This window comes from Misgurnus anguillicaudatus, chromosome 11, assembly GCF_027580225.2.
Source record: "Misgurnus anguillicaudatus chromosome 11, ASM2758022v2, whole genome shotgun sequence".
Classification (NCBI taxonomy): Eukaryota; Metazoa; Chordata; class Actinopteri; order Cypriniformes; family Cobitidae; genus Misgurnus; species Misgurnus anguillicaudatus.
In genome coordinates, this window is record NC_073347.2 from 22,216,263 (window position 1) to 22,240,327 (window position 24,065).

The 24,065-nt window shown below is 38.2% G+C and overlaps 1 protein-coding gene across 2 annotated transcripts in view; it reads left to right on the forward strand.

Moving 5' to 3' along the window:
• fgf8a (fibroblast growth factor 8a) overlaps nt 1-24,065 on the forward strand; it is a 39,312-nt gene that overhangs the window by 1,383 nt on the left and 13,864 nt on the right. For both annotated transcript variants that reach the window (XM_055169893.2, XM_055169894.2), the window contains exons 2-4: nt 2,510-2,658; nt 7,098-7,259; nt 12,292-12,405. The gene's annotated coding sequence lies outside the window, so the exon portion shown is untranslated. The remainder of the gene's footprint in view (nt 1-2,509; nt 2,659-7,097; nt 7,260-12,291; nt 12,406-24,065) is intronic.

Here is a 24,065-nt window from a genome sequence, read left to right on the forward strand (position 1 = left end):
TTAGCGGATTTATTTATTCTGCTATTATATATTATTAAAAAAATGCCATTGCAGTACAGAATATATACAACATAATCTGCTTAGTTAATGTTTGAAGCGATGTAATAATGTTTTCATAAAACGAAAACAATACTCAATACATCGAGAAGTTTTATATGTTTATTACGGTTTTTTCAAATAACTTACAATGTGTTTTAATGAGAAAAATACTGTGCTGACTGTGTCGGACGGCGTGAAGCTTGACGTGTCGCCATAAACAAGTCCATTAAAAATTGCCGTTTAAAAAAAACTCACACCAGAGGGACAGTTGTGACATTTTAAACCAGCCCCTAAAAAGTTAAAAACACAAAGTCTTGGTAAATTCCATGTACAAACACTCGACTGACTTTCCCATTGTAAAGATACTAGTATGTCTCTGTGCTTTTATATTTGGGCATTGAAGACCCATCTCCTCCGATCAACAACACAACATGATTGAATATATCTTCATATATCAAGCTACTTCTTAATTTCATCCTCACAGTGGTTCATACATGGCAGGTGTAGTAAATATGAACTGTTTTAGGGGCCATGGCACAAGACTTTTTTAAGATGTCAAAAAAATCTTTGGTGTCCCCAGAGCACATATGTGAAGTTTTAGCTCAAAATACCATATAAATAATTTATTATAGCATGTTAAAATTGTGCCACTTTGTAGGTGTGTGCAAAAATGTGCCGTTTTGGGTGTGTCCTTTAATATGCAAATGGGCTGATGAAATTCAAACACTGATCACAATGATTGTGGTTTGTTGCAATTAAAACTCAATTGCGATTTTCTCTGCAGTAAATGGCAGTGCTGTGGTTGGATAGTGCAGATTAAAGGGTGGTATTATTATAATGACATCATAAGGAGAGCCAAATTTCAACGGCCTATTTTTTCATGTGCTTGTAGAGAACGGTTTACCAAAACTAAGTTACTGGGTTGATCTTTTTCACATTTTCTAGATTGATAGAAGCACTGGGGACCCAATCATAGCACTTAAACATGGAAAAAGTCAGATTTTCATGCCATGGCCCTTTAAATCATGTTTTATGCGTGCTCCCACTACACTGTTTTCTACCGGCTGGCTATTGAACCGGAAGTCTCGGACCGGAAAGGAAATACCTCACATCACTCACTTCCACGTTCGAGAAAAGGTGGATAGTATACAAAAATAGTATGTCTGAAACTTCAGTACGTATAAAAGAGTATGTGAGAAAGTTAATAAATTAAAATAGCCTACTAAAATCTGTAAAAGCAGAGCGTCTATTTTCAAATGTAAGTGATATTTCCAAGAAATGTACACTTACGAAAATGAACCATGGTTTTACTACAGTTAAAACAAAAAAAACATGGTTACTATAGTAAAATCATGGTTACTACAAAATAACCATGGTTTTGGCAAATATGGTTTTCAAAAACCATGGTTAACCATGGTTAGTGTAGTAAAACCATGTTTTTGCTGATAATAATCAATACACAAAAAAAACATGGTACTACACTTTTACCACAATAAAACCATGGGTAATTTTTGTAAGGGTAGCTTGTTGTAAGCACATGGAAAACGAACACACAGGTCACATGACAATAGAAACATGGCAGATGTAGTTTCACTATGTTTTTTTATTGTGTATAAAAAAATTACATTCATAATTGCATACTTGTTAAAGGGATAGTTCACTTTAAAATTAAAATTCTGCCATCATTTACTCATGTTGTTTTTAACCTGTATGAATTTCTTTTTTCTGATGAACACAAAAGAAGATATTTTGAGAAATGATGGTAAACACACAGCAGAGAGTGACCATTGACTTCCATAGTAGGAATAATAAATATGATGGAATTTAATGGGTACTGTCAACGGTGTGCTTACAATAATTTATCAAAATATTTTCTTAATCATTTATCACAATACTTTCAAAATATTTGTTTTCCTACTATGGAAGTCAATGTCATTTACTGCTGTATGTTTACCATCATTTCTTAAAATATCTTCTTTTGTGTTCATCAGAAAAAAAGAAATTCATACAGGTTTAGAACAACATAAGGATGAGTAAATGATGACAGAATGTTACAAAGGTCAAAAAATATTTCATTTAATTCAGTACATAGTATCTCAGCATGCAAATTCACCTTACATGCACTAGTATTATTTTTTTGGGATACTCTGAGTTGTATCACGAAGCATTGGTATTATGGATATAATGACTTTGAAGAACCTAGACTAAAGCATTAGCTGTAGATCTGCTTGACATTTTGCATTAAGCAAGTTGCCTCATATATCACTTATATTGCATCTTAGCGCAATATCATCGGAGGCTGAGAGCGCAGATTGAGCATGGCTCAGTCCACATGAGTCACACAAAAATCTAGCTTTGTAAAATAAAGTCACCCTTTAGTTGTCACGCACCTTGCACAGCGCTAAATACGGGAGCTCATATTTCACTCCGAATTGACTCCCCTGATGGAATGAGTGTCTGTGTCCTATAGGTCAGCAGGAGGAGAGGATGCTGGTCTAATTAGCAGCAGAGGAATCTACTGTCGCCCCACACCTGTCACCACAGGCTCAACTCCGCCCCCTTGTGTCCTGAAGAGGAACTGAACCGAGGTGCACAAGCAGTTCATATCCGAGTGTAAAGGTATTTTGTTTGTATTTACAGACCCTCTGTGATGCAGCATGACCTTTATCTGTATTTAAAACATCATTATTACTTTGAAATAAACATTCACACATTCCAAAATATACACACGCTGCCATCACAATGTGTCGTGATGCGCTTGCAGAATAGATGTGCGTTTGAGTCAAGGAACGACATTTTGTCATAATGACAAAGGCGAGAAGCTGGAGAATATTTTTGCGCTTCCACTCCCACTGTCACCTCATAAAGAAACAAACACGCGCAGTACCCTCACAAAGAAGACCTGCTGCTCTCTCCAACATTTTAATTAATGACAACAGATTTTCTCCTCATAAGTGCTTTAATGTGGCTTATTGCTGTAGCAGTCCCCTTGGCCGTGGAAATATTATGTTGACGGATGTGCTGTGTCGCTGGGACTCCCTGGATGGAGGCAGCTGTCAGGCCCGAGATGATAACATTAAGGCGAGGGAAAGTGATGACAAATGCCTGTTATCAGCGAACGAGGCCAGTGACAAATCGAATTGCGGCTCCCAAGAACCCCCATTACACCGTAATAAAAAAAGATTGATGGTTCTCTCTGTCAGGACCTCTGTTAATGCGATTTCGACTGGTCTCTCCGGCTTCCAATTAAGATGGCGAGGAGAGGGAGAGAGAGATGCGACTACACAAGGCCGACTAATTGGATCTGAGAAGCCAAAGGCATTCTCTCTTTCTTTATCTCTTTCTCGCTCTTTTACTCTTTTTTTCATCCATCTGCCTCCTTCCTCCTCACGAAATCACACTTTAACATAAAAAAACCTTTACATTGGTTCTTTTTGGTGTAAAATAGTTCTTCAAATTATAAATAGGGGAAGAGGTAGAAATGGTTATTTGTAGAACCAAAAATGGTTCTATTATCGCTGCGAAGAACCTTTATTTTCGAAAGCGTAGTGCAGTTTCTCTCTTACTCGGGGCGGCACAGTCTGGAGCGAATGTTCCTGCATTCCGTTATTTCAGGATTTATGGCTGCAAGACGGGGATGCAGACTGCGCTGGCGGTGATGGGGAGCGCTGTCTTACTGCCAGCTCCCACATCCAGACGGGCACAGATGGGAGCAAAGACGCAAACCCTGCCAATGATGAAACGTCCTGACAAACAGTGGGACAGACAGAGAGACAAATAGCTTCGTGTGAACCGCTTGCCATGCAATTAAGTAAATAAGGATTGACTGTGTGTCAGTGGTGTGCTCCGAGTACGTCATTCTTCACGGATGTCTGTGTGCCCACTGATTTCATTACTGCTGAATGCTTGTTATGTTCCTGAAGGACTTGCAGATTAGATAGTAAATGATACGACGGTGCTTAAATAGTTTTATGCTCTTTATTAAAACGCTTACGATCTTCTTGTGTCACCTTGCCAATTTGTCATCACATGACCTGACACGTCAGAGCAGTAAGCAGATCGACCTCAGAACGGTTTCCTTTAGTAGTGTGTGATTATTGTTGATTTAAACGCGTGTAAGTAGGTCACGTCCATGCTGGTGACAATATGGGATCCTCACAAAGCCTGAAGGAGGTACAGAGCACAAGCATCTGAAAATTGCAGTCTGGCCTATCAAAGCTCCGTCCATCAGTTCGTTCTCCAGAGGATCGTCCATGGCCCCTCTGTGTCCTGAGGATTCATTGAATGATATAAGAGCTTTTATTGTGCCAAGCTTGTAGTTTTCGTCTGAGCTGTGCAGCCAGAGGGGAGCCGGTTTGTCATTTTGACAGAACCTTCAGATCTTACTGACATGAAAGGGACTAAACCTATATTTCCACCATTGTTTTACTTTAAAGGGGCAGTTCACCCAGAAATGAAACTTGTGTCATTATTTACTCACCATGATGAGAAGAGCAAGACTGTTACTCACTACTGCTGTCACTTGAGAAGTAAAGAGAAGAAATTTTATGGCTGTTTTTTATTTCTTCAATAAAAGTGAATACATATAAGCGACTCAATTAGTCCAATTTATACAAGTACTTAGTTACATAGTAACTAAATGATGACAAGTATAATTTCTGAATAAACTGTTCCTTTAAGTCACTTAGTTATATTTAACATGTTGTTTTGTTAATATAATAAAAGATTGTGAATTGTTGTAGTATCATGTTTTCAGTGACTGATGACCAGTATAATGCAATTAAATGCAACATTTCCTTTATTAGCTAGTTCTCCTGTGTAACTCAGTGGTAGAGCATTGCATGGGTTTGAACCCAGATACAAATGTATTCTTTCTTGAAATGCAGTGGATAAAAGTGACTGCCAAATGCATAAATGTATATGAGAGCCAATGCTGGTCATCTATCTGTCTATCATTAGTAGGGATGCGTCTAATCGTCCGAAGAATAAAAGTTTTTATTTACTTAATATATGTGGGTGTATTTTGTATAATAAGTATGTATAAATAATATTACGTAATAATATTCCTTATAATATTACTAGAAATAGTAACGCAAAAGTAACTAAAAAGTAACGTAAGCATTACTTTCCATGAAAAGTAACTAAGTAACGCACTTAGTTTACTTTTTTGGGGAGTAATTTATATACAAAATATTGTAATGCATTACTTTTAAAAGTAACTTTTCCCAACACTGTTTAAGAAATATTTGCATTTGTATATACATGTTTATATTTATCAGGGCTGTCAAAAGATTAATCGCGATTTATTGCATACAAAATTAAATATGTATAATGTATGCATAATATATGTATGTGCACTGTGTATAATTATTTTGCATATATAAATACAAACACGTGTGTGTGTGTGTGTGTGTGTGTGTGTGTGTGTGTGTGTGTGTGTGTGTGTGTGTGTGTGTGAGTGTGTGTGTGTGTGTGTGTATTTATTTTATATTACATATACATTTTAAAATTATACATAAACAAAATTTTTCTTAAATTTATATATGTATGTGTTTATATATATATATATACATAATAATTACACTAAATAAACACAAGTATATTATGCAAACACAAACTTTTATTTTGTATGCGATTAATCGAGATCGATTAGTCTTTGGATAGCCCTATATTTATATATAATTTACATATATATATAATTTTTTTTTTTTCTTAAAATTATACATGCATGTGTGTGCATTTATATATATACAGAATTATTATACACAGTACACCCACATAAATTATGTAAACAAAAACTTTTATTTAACGATTAGTCGCAAATGATTGTTAGGCATCCCTAATCATTAATCATTCAAAATACATCTTGCTTTTTATTAATCAGTACTCTCAAATTGGTGTTGCATTATTTTAAAAACTAAATAGACCATTAACAGACAAAAAATAAAATATTATCACCCTGACAGAATATTTTATATTTATATTTATATATATATATATATATATAATATTTTTTTAACTAAACGTAGAATAAAACGAGTCATTTAGCATCCTTCAAAAAATGCTATAAATCAGCAAATGTATTAAGCAAAAGAACCACAGGTGTTCCTTACATAAGTGTCTGTCTAAACATACAAAAATACGAGAACGTTAATAACGTTAATCAAGAAATGCTGGTTTGTGATTCATTTTGTGACCCCAGAATGAGTTTGGCCTAGCAACGTGTGTTCGTTTGATGAATCTGGCCTGTTGAGTTTACGATGATCTAATAAGCTCATTGTACGGTTTAGCTTTCATCACTCCGGCCCTCCTCTGAGCCGAGCTGTGAATCCAAGGCTAGGGAGGTGTGTGATGGATGACCGCAGTCTGGCCCCAACCTCGCCTCCGTCCGACTGGAGCTCCTGACAGCCAGGCAGAGGTTAGGGAGACAGAGGAAAGAGATCAATTCTTTGAGCACGGGGAGAAATTAGGCATGAAATTAAAGCGAGCTATAGCTGACCGCCGTGTGATCCTTATTGCAGTTTAGCCTTTTCCTCACTGTCTCTATATGATGGCCGCAAAAGCAGAAGGCCACTCGTGTCCATTTGGCGATGCCCGGGGTAGAGACTACACGGAGAGATGGAGACAAAGACAACAGGCGAGTCCTGGCCAAGATGGCTGCTCAGTGTTTCACTGCTGATGACCCACCATTACTTATACTGCTTGAGACCAAGTGCAAGGTCGGTTCGATCTAGCCCTACCATAAATCAATGCACTAGTGGAGAAGCCAAGGTTACAGGGCCTGACAGCCATCACTGAGGAGAGGGTATTTATAGACAAGGAGCATGAAGGGATGCGCGTGCGTCTATGTGTGTGTGTGCATATATTTATTTACATCTCCATGTTTGTGTATGCAAATGTATTTACGTCTCACCCTCCCGGTTTGTGGCCTCTATGCACATTTACGTACACATGTATGTATCTGTGTTTTTATTTTAAAAAAACAATGTGATGCAAGTTTACATATATATACATACTTTTAGCATGTATATTTATATATACATGTACTACATTTCCAGATTGCAATCCCAGAAAATGGCAAGTGAAGACCTCCTTTTGGGAAAAACGGATCACAAAGGCTGTCTGGTGTGCCACCTAGAGTTTGCTGTCAACGACAGCACCTAAGTGTTAACACTTCGGCAGGACATTGAAGAAAACAGCTACTGTTTTGTCTTGCAGAGGTATGTGTAACATATATAACATATGGATATGAACACATTAATCACCTTTTGATTATAAAATACTGCCAAAGTGATTTAACTAAACCTGAATTAGGCTATAACCAAGAAAATGCTAGCAAAGGCCTGATTCTGGGTTGTGAAAATAAATTTATTAGACCTCCTTAAGAATGACGTCTTGGTATATCTGAGACAAACAACAGTTTGCATTTGGTACGGTTGTTTTGAGTGTGAGTCTGTGCGTTTGTGTGTTTTTCTATTGTGTTTGCTAGGCTTTTACGGATCATTGCTAGTGGTTTTCCTCATTCATTGTGAGTATATGGGATTTGAAATTGGCAGGGTGATAATGAAAAGTCAAGAAAGTAATAGCACATCTCACACACTCGTGCATCATTCGTGTTTGTAGCACAAAACGGCATTACGAATTACACAGCAAAGTTAATGATTGGGGTCAAGCGTTTGTTCAAATCCCTAACACCCTCTATGAACCTTACCAAGCACCACTACTTAATGAATATATAAAATTACACTCGAAACTACATGAACACGACACGTCGAGAGTATCGCATTTCTTTCTCTTTCATGTGCACATTTTAAAAGTCAGTCCTCCACTATTCTTTTGTAAACATGCCAGCAGATAGCTGTCAAATTTGACACATTCCTGCTACTTACTTGCTAAGTCCATTAAATGACACACTGTGACTCGCTCTCTTAACTCCCAAATCGGTGTCAGGCCCATCAAGTTATTAACAAAGAGACCTAGATATATATTATGCTCTGTTCACCTTTGTTTCTCCCAAGAATACACATATGGGTGATTCTCCCGAAATTAGACTTATGAGGTGTCATGAAACATTTTGATAAAAAAGTAAATGCAAAGAGTATCAAAATAAGAAGCATACAGTTACAAACACCTCTTCATGTACTATTTTGCACATGATTTCAAATGACATCATACAAACGATTTTTTTCCACATTTAAGGGGAACATTTTCATTACCGCAACATGTCCATGACTGGATTTGGGTTCTTTGACATGGAAATATTTATAATTAAAAAATCTAAAAAATAAAAAGCTTCAGTGCATGTTATAGTATAGTATATATGTGGTATTTGGTGATCATTGGTAAATGCAGAGACAATAATAAGAAAAATGTTCTCATCCTCCGCAACAATTTTCAATCATTGTTTAAGCCCTCAAGAAACTAAAATTTTCAAACAAAATTTGTTGGAAGGGACATAGTTGACTGTGACACTCAAGATGGCTACCAGGTAAGCAGTTTTTATTTTTTCTCAACAGAAACATGAGTTTGTAAATGCATATATTTAATTTAACATCATGTTGCGGTAATGATAATTTTTTATAATTATAATCTAAAAAAATGTAAATAATTCTATAGGAAATATTTTTTAAATCCTCTAAAAATAATGGTTATAGTAAGTTCAGACCTTAATCTTATGTGTGCAAAAAATTGGCTTCAATGGATTTTTAAAAAAATCTGATGCTGGACACCTTTTAAGTCTGGATTTCGTGAGAATCACTAATATGCATTCAGGTCTGGTTTCATACAGATATGTTTAATAGATAATGCCAATATGCATTCGCGGCTGGTTTCAGAGGGACGTTCCGAATCCTGTAGTGATTCAGATCTGAAGATATAAACCGGTTTCTTTGATGTTTACGTCTTTGTTGTGTATTAGAGCTCTGATGTATTAGCTATGCAAATGGTGGCGTATCCGCAACATTTCCAACTGCACTTTCTCATTTGACAGCATTCTTTCAGTGTTGATTTAATTTGAAGCCTTTAAGCGTGGTTGAACTTTGTGTGAAACGTGTACTATTGGCTGCATTATTGATCGTGTACTGGGCAAAATACAAGTGGTTGCTTTCAACAAGGAATCCCAAACTATTTATGAAATAGATCACACACTTTTTTAGATATAGGGGCGGTTTCCCAGACAGGGTTTGAATTAATCCAGGACTAGACCTTGATTATATTAGAACATTTAAGTAGTTTTACAAACAAACCTTACAAAAAACTATACTGGTGTGCATCTTGAGACAAAACAATGGCACTGATATATCAGTTTCATATTTTTATTAAGGCAGCTCAAACATGCATTTTAGTCTGGGACTAGGATAAGCTCTGTCCCCATACAGTTTCACGGTTGTTTTAATCTGTTTGTTTTTTGTATCCAAGTTGGCTGGTTCAGTAATAGATGTGTTAATGTGTCTTTAACACATCTTTGAACCTGGTCCAGTTCACGAAACTGGTCCAGACTAGACTAGAGTAATGCTAGGAGTTATTGCTAAAAAGCATAAAATGAATAAAACAATGACTTTGTTGTCACAATTTTATTGTCACTGATCTTTATTCATATGTTGCTTGATCTATGCTGGTGGTGTGATACCCAGATGGACACTAGAGGGAGCTAAGGGTGCACACTTTAAACCAAAGGCAGGGCAAAGGTCAAATGTTTCTCCTTCTAGAAAAAATGGTGCTATGTGTAATCGCCTACTAGTGCATTGGATACTGTTAAGTGTGCTTGTTATACCCCCTACTATGTGAAAGTAGTATGTGAAACAGTATGTAATATGCAAAAGTGAACATTTTAACTAGCAGTGTGCTATTTTTTTGTATGCTGTTATGTTACATTACAAATTCTGTAAGTGCCATCTTTTAATTACCAATGACAACTGATTTTTTATTAACCTTTGTCTTATACTCTGCCGTCAAAACAAATACGTCAATAAGACAGTGAGACAAGGATGGATATTTATTCTGGTCCTTCTGTCACACTGAATATGGAGGCCAAGTGTATTGCATTGCAGAGGATTGCATTCTGGAATATTTTGTTTCTCATAAAATGTTTTATTGTATAATAAGTGCATAGGCATGGGCCGGTTACCGGTTTCAAGGTATACCAAGGTTTTAAACAGTCAAGGTTTCAAAACCACTAAAATATTCTGTGATACCGTCTCCAAGGTATGAGCTGTGTTTATACAAAATGTATTAAATCATTAAATCATGTGGTTGATTTGTTTACATTTAATATACATTACGAAAATATTATATATTTTTTGAAAGCATTTTATAATTTAAAGGTTTATTTTTACCTGCCATTTGAAAATAACACATTTTAGTGTTGCAATGGCAATACAGCAACACCGTGAAACCGTGGTATTTTTTGCTAAGGGTTATCATACTGCCAGTATCTTATACCAGCCCATGCCTAAAAATTGTGCATGCTGCATAGCTTAACCTATTGATAAACCTGATAGAAAAACACTTCGTTTTATGACGTAGGTGGGGCACAAGGTATACTAATAAATGTGGGTTGTTTTATAGTGCACTTTAAAATACTATTACAATATTCTTGTTATTTAATCTTGTAGACTTTGTTATATGCCTTAAAAACAACTGCATGTCACTATGCAGGCAAATGGTGATATTACTTTCTCTCAGGGGTCATGAAAAAAACAGTGATGCCCAACCTTTATTCATTCACAAATGCCCGAAGACATTTTACTGTCCTAATTTACAACGTCAAAACAATAAGCCAATACACAGCTAGAATACGCAAGGTATATGTGTCTGAGTACGGTCTTCTCTTTTATATCGCTCTAAAGGGAGTTTACCTAGAAACCTATTTGAAGTCATTGTGCTCCCATTCTTTTTGTGTAGTGGGCCTAAATTTCAGCAAGTGGTGATAGTTCGCAACTACCTGTAATGGTGGAGTATAGCCAAAGAATAAAGAACCTTGAATGTCTGCCCACTACGAATGACAATAAGCACAATTTCCCAGTTTGCATTGGGGCCCGTAGCCAGCGAGTGTGAGGTGGATTCTTTCTCAATCAGACAGGGAATTTCTTTCACCCCTTAGGTGGCACTTTACAGCTCTTTAAAGTGAAAACAATGAGAAGCTGTAACCAGGCAGGAGTTATTAAGTGTTCTTGAAGGCTAGTGCTTTAACCTTTAATGGTCTAGGTCATCTACCCAAGAGCACCGCCCAAAAGCGTTCCCCGACTCCCTAACTCTCAGATTTTTCTTTGTAAACTCTCACATGTGCTGTATACATAAAGTTGACGTTACGGTATTATGGCCAACTGAGATGTTTCCTTACGAGGCATCAGATAGGGTTACTACTGATGCGGTGGCGGATTTGATCATGGATAAGTGGCAGTGATAAGTGGATGTGTGGTGATGGTGGTAGGTATTGTAGCTGATAGTGTTCACAGAGTGAAGTCTGGTTGTAATTAACACAGGCAAACGGCCATTCCCACTGCAGCAGGTGCTGAAAAAAATGTCCTAATTGTGTGACGATGAATGGCTTGTGTTAACAAGGACATCATCTGCTGGATAAGTATCCGTGTTTTTGCGACTCTGTGTTTTGGTGTACACTACGAAGCACATTGCAGGATGGCTTTTCCATGGAGAAAAGAAGGATTTGGGAATTGGGAAAGGGTGGGATGAATTAACGGGAAAGCTATTGCTTGCCGGTTCTGTTCACCACCCAGATGCTGGATGATTTTGAGTCTCTAGAAAGCGACCGTATTCACAGCAACGTACACTTTGCTAGACTTACAAACATCAGAATCAGTCCTGCAGATTGAGTAATATGCACCGCGGGGAGACGGCTTAAGAAAAAGTAGTTAAGTATTTGTGAAAATCCATTTTCACATGCAATTGACGGCAGCGCGTATGACTTCCACCTGGGAAGCCTGGCAGCTGCTCAACATGTTTAATGTCCCACCATATATATCGGCATACTTCATAAAAATAATAAAGTGTGTAAAACCTTTCAGTTGATATGTGGAGCAGACTGAAATCACACTTCTTAAATTCATATAAGAGTGTGGAGGACACCAATTTTTTTTTTTTTTTGGCCGTACACCAGTTGCATGTCAGATCTTTTGCATTCCAGATGTTTATCGTCCTCGACACAAGCCGGGAATGCAATCCCGGAATAAAAAAGACCACAGAATTGACAGTTTTCCTTCTTTTCTCTCATCTAAATCATTATAATCATTCCAGCTTTGGACGTGGCCGACAAAGGCAGAGGAACACAGAAGAACAAGGTTCTTAAGTTTCACACTCGTTGAAAAGGATGGCCGCTCTGTTCCGCAAAAGAAAACAACCCAGTAGTAGGTGAAAAACATTATTTCCCCCATATTTGTACCAAACAATCTAGCAAATTATCACTTCTTTCCTTCCTTTAATTTAATGATCTGTCCCCATTGTGTGGCCGAGGACAGGTCTTCAATGAATATACAGTCTCATTGTAATACTCCCAGTTGTCTTTTTCAAAGTCAGCCTAATAACATGTCTTTATACCCAGCAGGAGCCTTTTCATGTTGTATTTATGAGCTAGCCGCGCTTTACATATTCATTCTCCGGGTGTTAAACAATTGCCGGCGGGCTGCCACTCTTTCCCCAAAGCTCCGGTTCACAGCTGTGGGACCCTCGCATCCTTCACTAGAAATACGTGGTCGGCTTCTCTGCCATTTCTTTACCCCCAAGTGAAACAAGCAGAACCTGGTCGGTACATACCAGTACATCAACAGAGAGCCCCTTATCCCTCTTTAAAACAGCACTCCAGTGGGGAGGCCAAACTTAGTCCGGCGAACCGTCGCGTTGACAGTGCGAACATCAGACGTTTTGCTCTGCCCTTACCAGACCTCCCTACAGGGTCGGAGAGGGACACCGAAGTGACGTCAGAGTGACATACACAAACACGGGAGAGCGAAGGTCGGGAGTCGCTCTAATACACCTTGCCCGGCCGCATAAGAACTGTGGGAGCTGGGAAAGGGGGTGCGGGGTTACTGTAACAGCACAACCCTCAACTCTACAGGCCTCGTTCAACACAAACAGAGCATCCCCAGGCTCCGGGAGACAGGCAGGCAGATAGAAGGCCAGTGATTGATTAGCCTCCCCTGCTAGCACATTGACAGCTCATGTCGAAGATCCAGTGAGTCCCGTATCAAATGTATCAACTGCTCGCCAAAACAGTTCTTATTTCAGTCGCCCCCCTCCCTTCCAATTGCCTCCCTCCCTCCACCCACTGCCAATACATCAACTTTAAAGAGTCCTATTCAGTGTTGCTTCCAGGTATAATCCGCATCAATTTCCTGTCAATCAAGTATCCTTTTAGTGCATTTAGTTTGTGGTATTAAAGCAGTTTATGCAATTGTATTTCTTTGCATATTGTTAATGTTATGCACAGAATTTTGGCGAGAACTGACGGTTAGTTTATCCCTATACAGATTTGTTGTTTACTTCTGACAAAATATTCATTCACACCTTTTAAAAAGAAAACAATATATATTTCCCGAGAGAAACCAGCCCGTGTTTCTCAAAGGTGGCCACAAAGTAAGTGGCAGCAAAGATTCTCATTGACCCCTGGTGTCTATTTCTGGGGGCTTTGATAAGGAGGTCTCAGAGTGTTTTGCTTGGGGGTGGAGGTGGTAAAGGGAGAAAGCTTTGAGATCCAGAGACGGGGCAGTGTGAGAGAAATGAAGAGAGGGACATGGAGGTCCTGCAAGGGGTTATCAGGACGTCAAAATATCTGGGTCTCTGTCAGCAGAGCAGGGTGATTAACACATCGACGGCCACAAACGGGAAAGCAGGCAGGCAGAGGGGTGAGACCAGGGAGATAACAAGACTGATTGACATATGAAGGGTGAGAGAGAGCGAGAGAGAGAGAGAAAGAGAGAGAGAATGCTGTATTTTTTCTCATCCTGTCCTTGCAATGTCTCACATTAACACTCTTTCCAATTGATTGTAGGCTGTGTAGATGCATAATTATATATAATGTAATGATTAACAATTTGCATAACTACAACTATATGGATTTAATACACAATCATTTGGATTTTTAAATCCGCTGTGTCCCTGTTAATTATATTTATTTTACGTTTCGTTCCATCATTTCGCCACATCTGCTTTAAAATTTAAACGCTTGCGCTCATACGCAATAACTGTTAAGCAGATAAACAAGTATTTCAAAGTACTTAAATTAAACAGCACAGAAAGGCATTGAAGCATAAAGTAGCAGTTCTCGTTCATCAAGGGTCATGTTGACACATTTAACAAGTCCTTGTTGAATTTAACAAGCCCTCAGTTCAGTAGGCAATCCAGCACCACTTGATCTCCCGGCCTCAATGAATGAGCTAGTTAGATGTTTCACCTAATTGAGCCTAATGGAACACGCATCATATCCAACTTTATCACACACAGTATGTCTGCTCAGGAGATAAGGGCCCTTTGGTATTCCCTGACCATTTAGTGCCTTTAATCTGCTGTTAGAGAGCCCGTACATGCCCATTTATTCAGATCTCATTGTGCTGTATTTCAATCGTTTCTCTTAGAACGCAATACAGTTAAATAAAAACCAAGTGTACTTTGTTGATTCTCAGATTTTTCTCTTGACAAAAAGACCAAAGTAGTCTCATATGTATCTCCTCTAGTGTTTTAGATGAGATCTCAACAGTCCTCTGTGTAACTCAGCTGGTAGAGCATTGTGTCAGCAGCGCAAAAGGTCATGGGTTTGATCCCAAGAAAGGCACACAGCTTGAATGCCCTTTTGAATTAAAGTGTCAGGCAAATGCATGTAAAAAGCTCAGATTTGCCAGGACACTGAAGTCTGTTACCAAACTCTTAATTTTCAACATTTTTTATTAAATCAAATGCAAACTATCCACATTTATTTGATAACGTTGTGCTTAAGCCCTGGGTATATTCTGTTTTTTATGCATACATGAGAGTATGCACACAGCCGCACAATACATAGTCCATTTACGTTCGACGCTAGCCTGGGAAACCCAGATAACTTCTGGCAAATTTAGATTTGCTCTGCAAGTAAGTCTGGCAAAGAGCTCATTTAAGCCCATTTCTAATCCATCGAAACCGTGGCACCAATCAGAAACATTGGGGCGGGCTTTACACGAAGATGACAGCGCAGCGACGGTGCAGCAGATTTTGTACATTACAAAGATGGATGCCGCCGTGGAACATCATTCATTCGAATCAGCTATCGCGTCTGTTTTAAGCTATTTCAACTTTTCATTTTCGTTAAAACCCAAGCAAAGAACAACACTCGAAACCTTCATATCTAAAAAGTTGTTATCGCTGTTTTACCAACTGGATTCGGCAAAAGTCTGATATAGCTCTGCATACGTCATCTCCTTCATCGCTCTGATTGGTTTTAGGTCCAGTTGCACCCAGAGGCATTTGAGTGACGTCCGTTGGTGACGCCCCTTTGGAAATGATTTGTCTATGAAGCTTTGCCAGACCATAGCTCAGTTACTACAGAGAATGGTCTGGTTTTAACCAGGCTAGCTCGACGCATGTGCATTGCCACAATTTGCAATTTCTCTCGTGGTCTACATACTCCTCTACATGCATGCGCAACCTACTCGTACAATGTACGTGGGGTTTCAAAATTGCTTCACGTACACTGTATGCGGACCCTCGCGTACAGGTAAAAAATGGACCATCCTGTACTTCGGCCTTTACTCTATAGACAGTTTTTTCAGACTCATGGGTGTTGTCACGGTTAAGTGCCTGAACCGAAGTGAACTTCCGGTCTGTATTTATTTATCGGTCTGGCTAGTAGCTAAATTGATCTCTGAAACAGATACCTTGTTAAAATAAAATGCTTTGGTTTGCTAAAGACAATCGAGAGACGACGAGCATGGATCACAACTGTGCTTAGGTTTGGCAGCCGGGCAAGAATTCATGGACCTGTAGCTAACATTGCAAACATTAATTGTACACAGTAACATTAGCTCAATGTAATGGTCGACATGCGTTCGATATGATATATGAATGAAGGTAATTTACTTGTCATTTATTTCCCTTGTTATCAAAATTAAACTACTGTAAAAGGACTGTGTGCTATTGATTCTAAATGAAAGTCTACCGGAAGCTGCGGTTAGTTCACAAAAGCGGTTAGTTTGTGTTGTTGCTGCTGAAACCGTCTATATCTGAAGTTGTTTCCTAATTGTTAATTTATGATAAACATCTGACACAATGTTTTTTATACTTGTGAAACAACTGATTTTTCTATTAAGTCTCCTAAACATTGAAAGAGCAACCTCTCTAAGCAATAGAGCTTTCCTCTTGTCCTACCATTTGTCAAAAAACACAGCAAATAAAGCAACATCTACTTTCCCTATCCAATTTTTATCCTTGAAAATGCGTTGTCGTCTCAAGAAATATCTGAATACCCACTAAACCACTAAAAATAGACTTAATTCGATGTAGCATACATTCCAGACCAGTTTGTGCCTCTGTAATTCTGGCACAAAGATACACTACTTGCTAGCAATACTTTGAGATTAGCAAGAGAGTGCAGAGGAATTAAAACTATTTAAGCCTTAAGTTACTCATTCTACCTGTTAAAATATTAAGATTAGACAAATAAAATATGAATTTTCATCTTTCTATTTTATTCATATCTCAGACAAAATCATATTTGGCTCTGGACTGGGGGCAGTGCCCCCCCTGCTCCCCCCCCAAAACAAAAAACTGGTGTCGTGTTTAGATTTATCCACTCTGAGACCCGGTTTAAAAAAAATTGCAGATTCAGGGTCCGTCTGAATGAAACGCTGATACGATACAAAATATTTCATATACAGCTCTGTGCGGACGGGCTCTAAACGTTCACAAGCTATTATAATAAGCCATTAAAGTAGTTGTTTACTAAACTGTGGGTACAAATTGTACAGTATGCTTGTATTTTGCAAACATATGAGACCTATGATATCTTGTAAGTGCTAGTTAGTATGTGTTATGTTTTTGCTGCTGCTGACCAAATTCTTAGCCTACACAAAGCAATACTACTCATTATTTTTGTGTTTCGGGCCAAATCTAGTGGACTTAATCTGAGCGAGGCCTTCACGCCGTCTAATTGGTTCCCCAGGTTGTCTGTATAGGTAACATCTTGTTTCCATGCTAATGATGCTGTAGTGTGGTTTTACAGCTGCAGAGGGACAGCAGAGGTTATGAGGTCAAGGAAGGCGTGAGGGTGGCAGGGGATCCCCATGCTTGTGTGAGGCTGACCCCAGAACAGGGTATATACACTGGAGGTTTTACAGCCGAAACATTTGGGTTATCTGCTGTTGGTTGCACACGGCGTGTTATGTTAACCTGACTTATGACTAATGGCATGAGAGCACACTTTTGCAGACCCAAAATGTCATTTTATGTTTAGTTTTTTTTTCTTTTTAAACATATAGAGTTAAATATATATAGCAAAATAGATATAGGATCTGATGTAAACATGTTTAGCTACTACATTATGAATATATTCTTTTGTCAATGTACACAAAATAAACACACTGTGAATAACAGATTGCATCCACTGGATATCAGATGGCCTGAAACGTTCACAAACATTTCAGACCCGCATATGGAGCTAACATACTTTGTATGGAAAAATAATTACGACATCCTTTGAAGAGGACTATATAAACACAAGCACTCTCTACATGCCTTTTCTCCTTTCAACTTTACCTTTCCTTAAAATTCCAGCAAGATTTGCACCTTCTCTGCTTTTTCAATCTGTTCATTCTCTAAATCTGGCCTCAGTCTCCTCTCTCTGTTTCTGTTCTCTTTGCTTTTGGCCAAGCGCTACGGATCACTTTCTCTGTTTATTTTAATTCAGTATACTAAAAAAGAGGACATTTTTGACAGAGACAAGTGACTATATATACAGTAGTGCTATCTGTTATCTTGTAAATATTTGGAATGATAAACCAGTTTGTAATGTAAAAGAATTGACTGCATCCTATTCTGCAAATATTTTTTTCTAGTCTTTTTCCTTTTATTTGTCATTTTAATCTCATTCAAATCACCCAAAAATTAACATTTTGTCAGAATTACCTCCCTCATGTTGTTTTTCCAAATCTCCACCCTACTCTTTTCCATACAGTGAAAATGATGTTAAACATAGTGACAACATCACCATATGACTTAGCATTGTGTGTGGTGACCAATCATGAAACACTATATTTGAATATGCAAATGCACTAATCACTTATCTCTTTCACATAACTCTCTTGAGTTCTTTTTGTGTGAACACAAACACATCCTGGGATAGATCCTGGGATGGGGACCTACTAAAGCTCTTTTCTCACAGAAATAACGGAAAATACACGGAAAATGCATCCGGGATTTGTCCGGGATCGTTTGATTTTTGGTTCATTCACACTGCCAATGATTTTCCGGATTCTGTTTGTGCGTTCACACAGATACCGTAAAGATCCCATAAAGACACGTGATATGTTTTAAGTCCTGCACTTGGTAGTTTTTTTTCCGCAGCGTCTAAAGTTTGCTTGTTATCCGTTAATTTTCTCCCCAGAAACCACTAGAGAGCATTTTTGTTTATGATAAGACTATAACGGAGCGTGTGACCCGCTGTACTAGTATGCTGGTGAACAGTGTTGGGGAAAGTTACTTTTAACTCTTTCACCGCCATTGACGAGATATCTCGTCAATTAAGAGAAAACGCTTCCCCGCCAATGACTAGATTTTCCGTCTTTCCGCAATACCGTTATTACCCAATACCCTTCCGCAACTTTTTAAAACCGGAAGTATTGCCCTATGGCAAGAGGCTGCATGTCCGTGTTTGTTTTAAAGATTGCTCTGAATGGGATCTCTATGAAAAGTCCGTCACAAAAATGGAATTATCTCTGCTTTTTGCTCAAAATGTGGTGTTTTTGCAGAAACCTACCCATATTCAAAAGCTGATTACAAAAGAACCACTGAAGGTAGGATGAAACGGTTTTTTTTTTTGAAAGCAGAGGGTCTATTCTTTTATTTGGTATATTGTATGTTTATATATTTAAAGAATAACATTTTCTGGAAGGCATTAAACTTTGGTGAAAATCATGAAAAACGCTGGCGCTGGCTGGCCACTTTTTTAAAAAACCCTGGCGGTGAAAGAGTTAAAAGTAATGCATTACAATATTACGTTACTCCCAAAAAAAGTAACTAATTGCGTTACTTAGTTACTTTTCATGGAAAGTAATGCTTACGTTACTTTATGTTACTTTTGCATTACTTTTTCTTGGCTGAGGCTTGATCTCTTTCAGGCCTTGCAAGTATTTTTATGACTGAAATTGCATATTTCCATCACAAAAATGTCGAGCTCTGGCCTGCCATCTCAGTTTCTGACTCAAACTGTTTCCACACAGGCGTGTACGCATAGAGTGCATAATGTGACTACGTTTATTTTAATTCAGTAAATAATTAATTCAATTAAAAAAATTATAATTAATTCAATTTTTAAAAAAGTAACTCAAATATTAATGTGTATGTGTACATTTAAAAAGTAATGCGTTACTTTACTTGTTACTTCAGAAAAGTAATATTATTACGTAATGCATGTTACTTGTAATGTGTTACCCCCAACACTGCTGGTGAATGATCTCAGCTTCAAAGTGGATATTTGACAAGCTCCCTGATCTCTGCTTCATTTCAGTTTGCAGACATTTCTCCTCGTGAATGTTAAAGCCGCTCTATGCATTTCTGCGTTTTTGTCAAACAGCGACCCCTAGAGTCGCTGGAGAATACTTGCAACTGTCGTAATTTCCCACTCTAGTACTCCAAAGATAATGACCAGATAATGTTTAACAATTTTATACAAATATTAGGCTACTGCATAGTCTACTAAAGTATAGATGATGGTAATAGGATAATAAGAAGTTTATTCCAAGTGTAGAGTGCATATAATAATAAAGTACTGCGTTTGCTAGCTTATAATGTTTTTACATGATTGCAGCTAAATCCCAAGTAAAAATTACAAAATGCCATGACGTGTACGTTGCATTATCTCATAACATTGTTCGCTATAATGTCACTATACATGATTATTGCTATTTATCATAATAGTTTGCAAATTGTGCATGTTTACACTATTTACAACCTCTAGGCTTATTTATGTCCTGATAATTATGTGAGATATTGACAACTGTTGTCATGATAATCGCATGACATACTTTGGGTTAGGATGTCACTTTAACTATTGGTTTATACAATTTTTTTCTGGATTTTTATACAATTGTTGCCTGGCGTTAGGTTTAGAGTTGGGTTTGGGTTAGGATGTCATTTTATGTAACAGAAAGTCGTTCTAACCCCAAACCCATGCGACAATGGTAAGAAAATTGGAAAAACAATTGAGTAACCAATACGTGAAACTGACACGGAAAGGAAAGTCCGTGGTACGGACACTGAAAAATGCGGAGATCTGTGACAATGACACGGATAAATGAGCAAAATATTCCATGAATATAACACGGAAATTCGTGAGATCAGGTTGGTCTGCCAATTTTACAGGTATTTTTTGGGACCAAAGACGTGTGTGAATGTGGTTTAACATTGCCGGGATTGGGTTTTGTGTGAATAAAGGCAAAAATGATGCTGTAAGGGATGTGTCATTGTAATAATGATGTAACAATGCAAAGTCGGCAACACCAAAAGTATCAAAAATATTTATTGTTTAAAACTAGTGCATGGCATCAAGGTTACGTTTCGAGCACGCAGGCTTTTCATCAGATTTGATACTTTTGGAGCTTTGGTGTTGCCGACTTTGTATTGTTTCACTATTACGTTTTTTGGTCGAGCACCCAATTTAGATTGATGTGCGTGCTTTAGCCTGCTTATTGTCATTGTAATAATCATGCATGTGTCATCACAATGATGTAGTTATCTTGAGACTCTTCGACAGGGGGGTTTAAAACTGGAAAGAGGTGAAGCTGAGATCGTTCGCCAACCTATTGGAACAGTACGCAATGTGCTTGTTTTATGATCGAACTTTATGATCAAGAAATTGCATATCATAAGCAAACTTAAAGTGCATACACAGAGTCCGGAAGATCACTGGCGGTGTGAATCAATCAGGGCCGAACGATCCCAGGACAAATCCCGGGACGTAACTTTGAAAACTGTGTCCGCTTACTATCCATCATGTCATATATGATAAGTAAACATTGACAGAAGTCCTCTTACAAACAAAGATTTTCTAAATATATTAGACAAATCCTCCACCATGCAACTATTATCGTCCTTGGTGTTTTTAGTCTTAAGAAAACAACTGCATCTTTTTTTGTATCTTGAGGTTTGTGTATTGAGGACGGCCTGTATTTCTCCGTCTTTATCTGTGCATGTTCGACTCCAGATACTGATTTGAAGAGTGTCTAAGACAAGACACTCTGAGTAGAGGCCTCCAGCAGAAACATGATCCAGCATAAGCTCTCTCTCTCTCTCTCTCTCTCTCTCTCTCTCTCTCTCTCTCTCTCTCTCTCTCTCTCTCATTCTGTCATCCTGGCTGGAGAAGATTGAGAGACGAGTCAGATTCCCTGTGGGCCACTGAAATCTCTTTCTTCTTTGCTCCAGTCGTGCCCCTCCCTTTCTTATTCTGCAGTAGACACCCTCAACCTAACCCTGTCTTCACTTAAAGAGACAAGATTTTTAACAGCCCACCAGAACAGCTGTTAAATGCATTGATGTATGACAGTGAGAGAAAAGGAGACAGATATGGACAAACAGAGAGACAGAGGAACAGAGAAATAAAGAAGAGACTAGGGAGCGATAAGATGAGAGGTTACAAAAGAGACATTTCAGAAAGAAGAGATGAAGTGCTTGTGGAGGAAGACGATGGTGGAAGTGAGTAAAGTGGAAAAGAGAAATAATAATGTGAAGTGACACTGGTTTGGCATGTATTTAAAGTAAACACATTGGTGAAACTAGATTTTCAGTGTTTACAAGAATATCAGTCATGTTTAGCTCGAGATTGCGGCCACGTAGCGGCCAACAGGGCGATAAATACTTGCCATGGTCTTTTGGTCTTCAGATGTTCGCAAAGACATTCAAGTGTAGTCCTACCAGTTGTTTAATATTTACATGTACATTTATCAGATGCTTTCATTCCATGTGACTTACAAATGAGATTACATGCAAAAGCAGTTAATCCAAAGAAAAACAATAAATGTGACCTTGGCTGGTTCATTTTGGTGATTTACTATTGTTTGCATAAAATCTTCCTAAATAATGTAAAGAACATTCAATGAAAATAACCTTAATATCTTTAACATTCAAATTTGTGCATTCGGCATATCTTTAATCCAAAGTGATGGATTAATTTATCAGTTTGTCAGTTTGGGATTCAAACCCATGACCTCGCTGTTTCTTGGTCCATGCACTACTGTTCATAAGTACAGTAGCTGCTGAATATGAGTTTGAATAAACAGGGTTCCCACGGTCCTTGAAATCCTTGAAAGTTTGTGAATCTGGGGGAAAAATTCAAGGCCCTGGGAAGTTTTTGAAAATATACATGCATGGATACAGGTCATTGAAAGTTCTTGAATCTATTTTATGCAAGAAGTTTCTGGAAAAAAATCCATATTATTCCCTGTGTAGTTTAGGATAATATCATAAAAATGCTTTTTTGCATAGTTGTGTTTAACACATTAAACGTCTCGGTTGCATATGTAACTGTTGTTCTCTGAGAAGGGAACGAGACGCTGTGTCTCCCTTGCCATACTTCCTGCGTCCCTGTAACGGCGTCTTTGGCAATATTTCAGATAGCGATATACTTCCTGGCTCCCGCGTCACCCTGTCTTTGTCGTTAAGCCTCACCATTGGTTGAATTTGATATACACATTCAGACGCACTTACCCCTGGAGGCATCCCCAAAGTGTCACCGCCGTGACGCAGCGCGAGTGCCCTCGAAAGGGAACAGTAATAATGTATCTTTAAAGGTAACACGGTGTAACCTTGCTCTCACTTGAAATGTGTCCCAACATTTAGTCCTTGAAATTAAGGGTATAGCACCTGGAAAGTCTTTGAAAGGTCCTTGAATTTGAAGTTAACTAAGATGTGGGAACCTGAATACATGCTAGACTTATAAGTGCAGAAACATCAATTTAGCCCAGACATTCCATGCATTCACCTAACTAGAGTAAACTTATTTAAAGGGGCCATTTCACAATACTTTTTTTAAGATGTCAAATAAATATTTGATGTCCCCAGTACATATGTGAAGTTTTAGCTTAAAATACCATATAGATAATTTATTACATGTTAAAATTGCCACATTTGAGCAAAAATGTGCCAATTTGGGCGTGTCCTTAAATAAAAGGAACAATGAGCTGATCTCTGCACTAAATGGCAGTGCCACGGTTGGATAGTGCAGATTAAGGGGCAGTGTTATCCCCTTCTGACATCACAAGGGGAGCCAAATTTCAATTACATATTTGCAAAGAATGGTTTTCCAAAACTAAGTTACTAGGTTGATCTTTTACACATTTTCAAGGTTGATAGAAGCACTGGGAACCCAATTATAGCACTACAACATGAAAACATCTGATTTTCATGATATGTCCCCTTAAATATTCAAAATGTGTAAAAGGCACAGATGCAGGTTTATTGTGTAATGCACTGTGTTTTAGGCTTCTTGTGGAAACCCAGATAGTAAAACTAAGGAACTGAAATCCCAAACATCGTGACCACGTTTCCTACCGGACGTCAACGATCGCAGTCGCCGGATCTCACGGACAAACTCATCAAACCACACAGGCAGGCCACACGGCCGCTCTACACTCACAGCTTACGCCGATCCTCTGTTTTATTGTGTTACACTTTATGCTGTGGTGGGTGGTGGCTGCTTCAACAATATAGCAATAAAAATATAACTCAGGTCACAATACGGACTGAGTCCAAGTCAGACTTGCTCAACATCTGCGCTACCCTCACATTTTAGGAATAATACATATTCCTTTTCTGACAGAAATGTGTTGGTCATAACC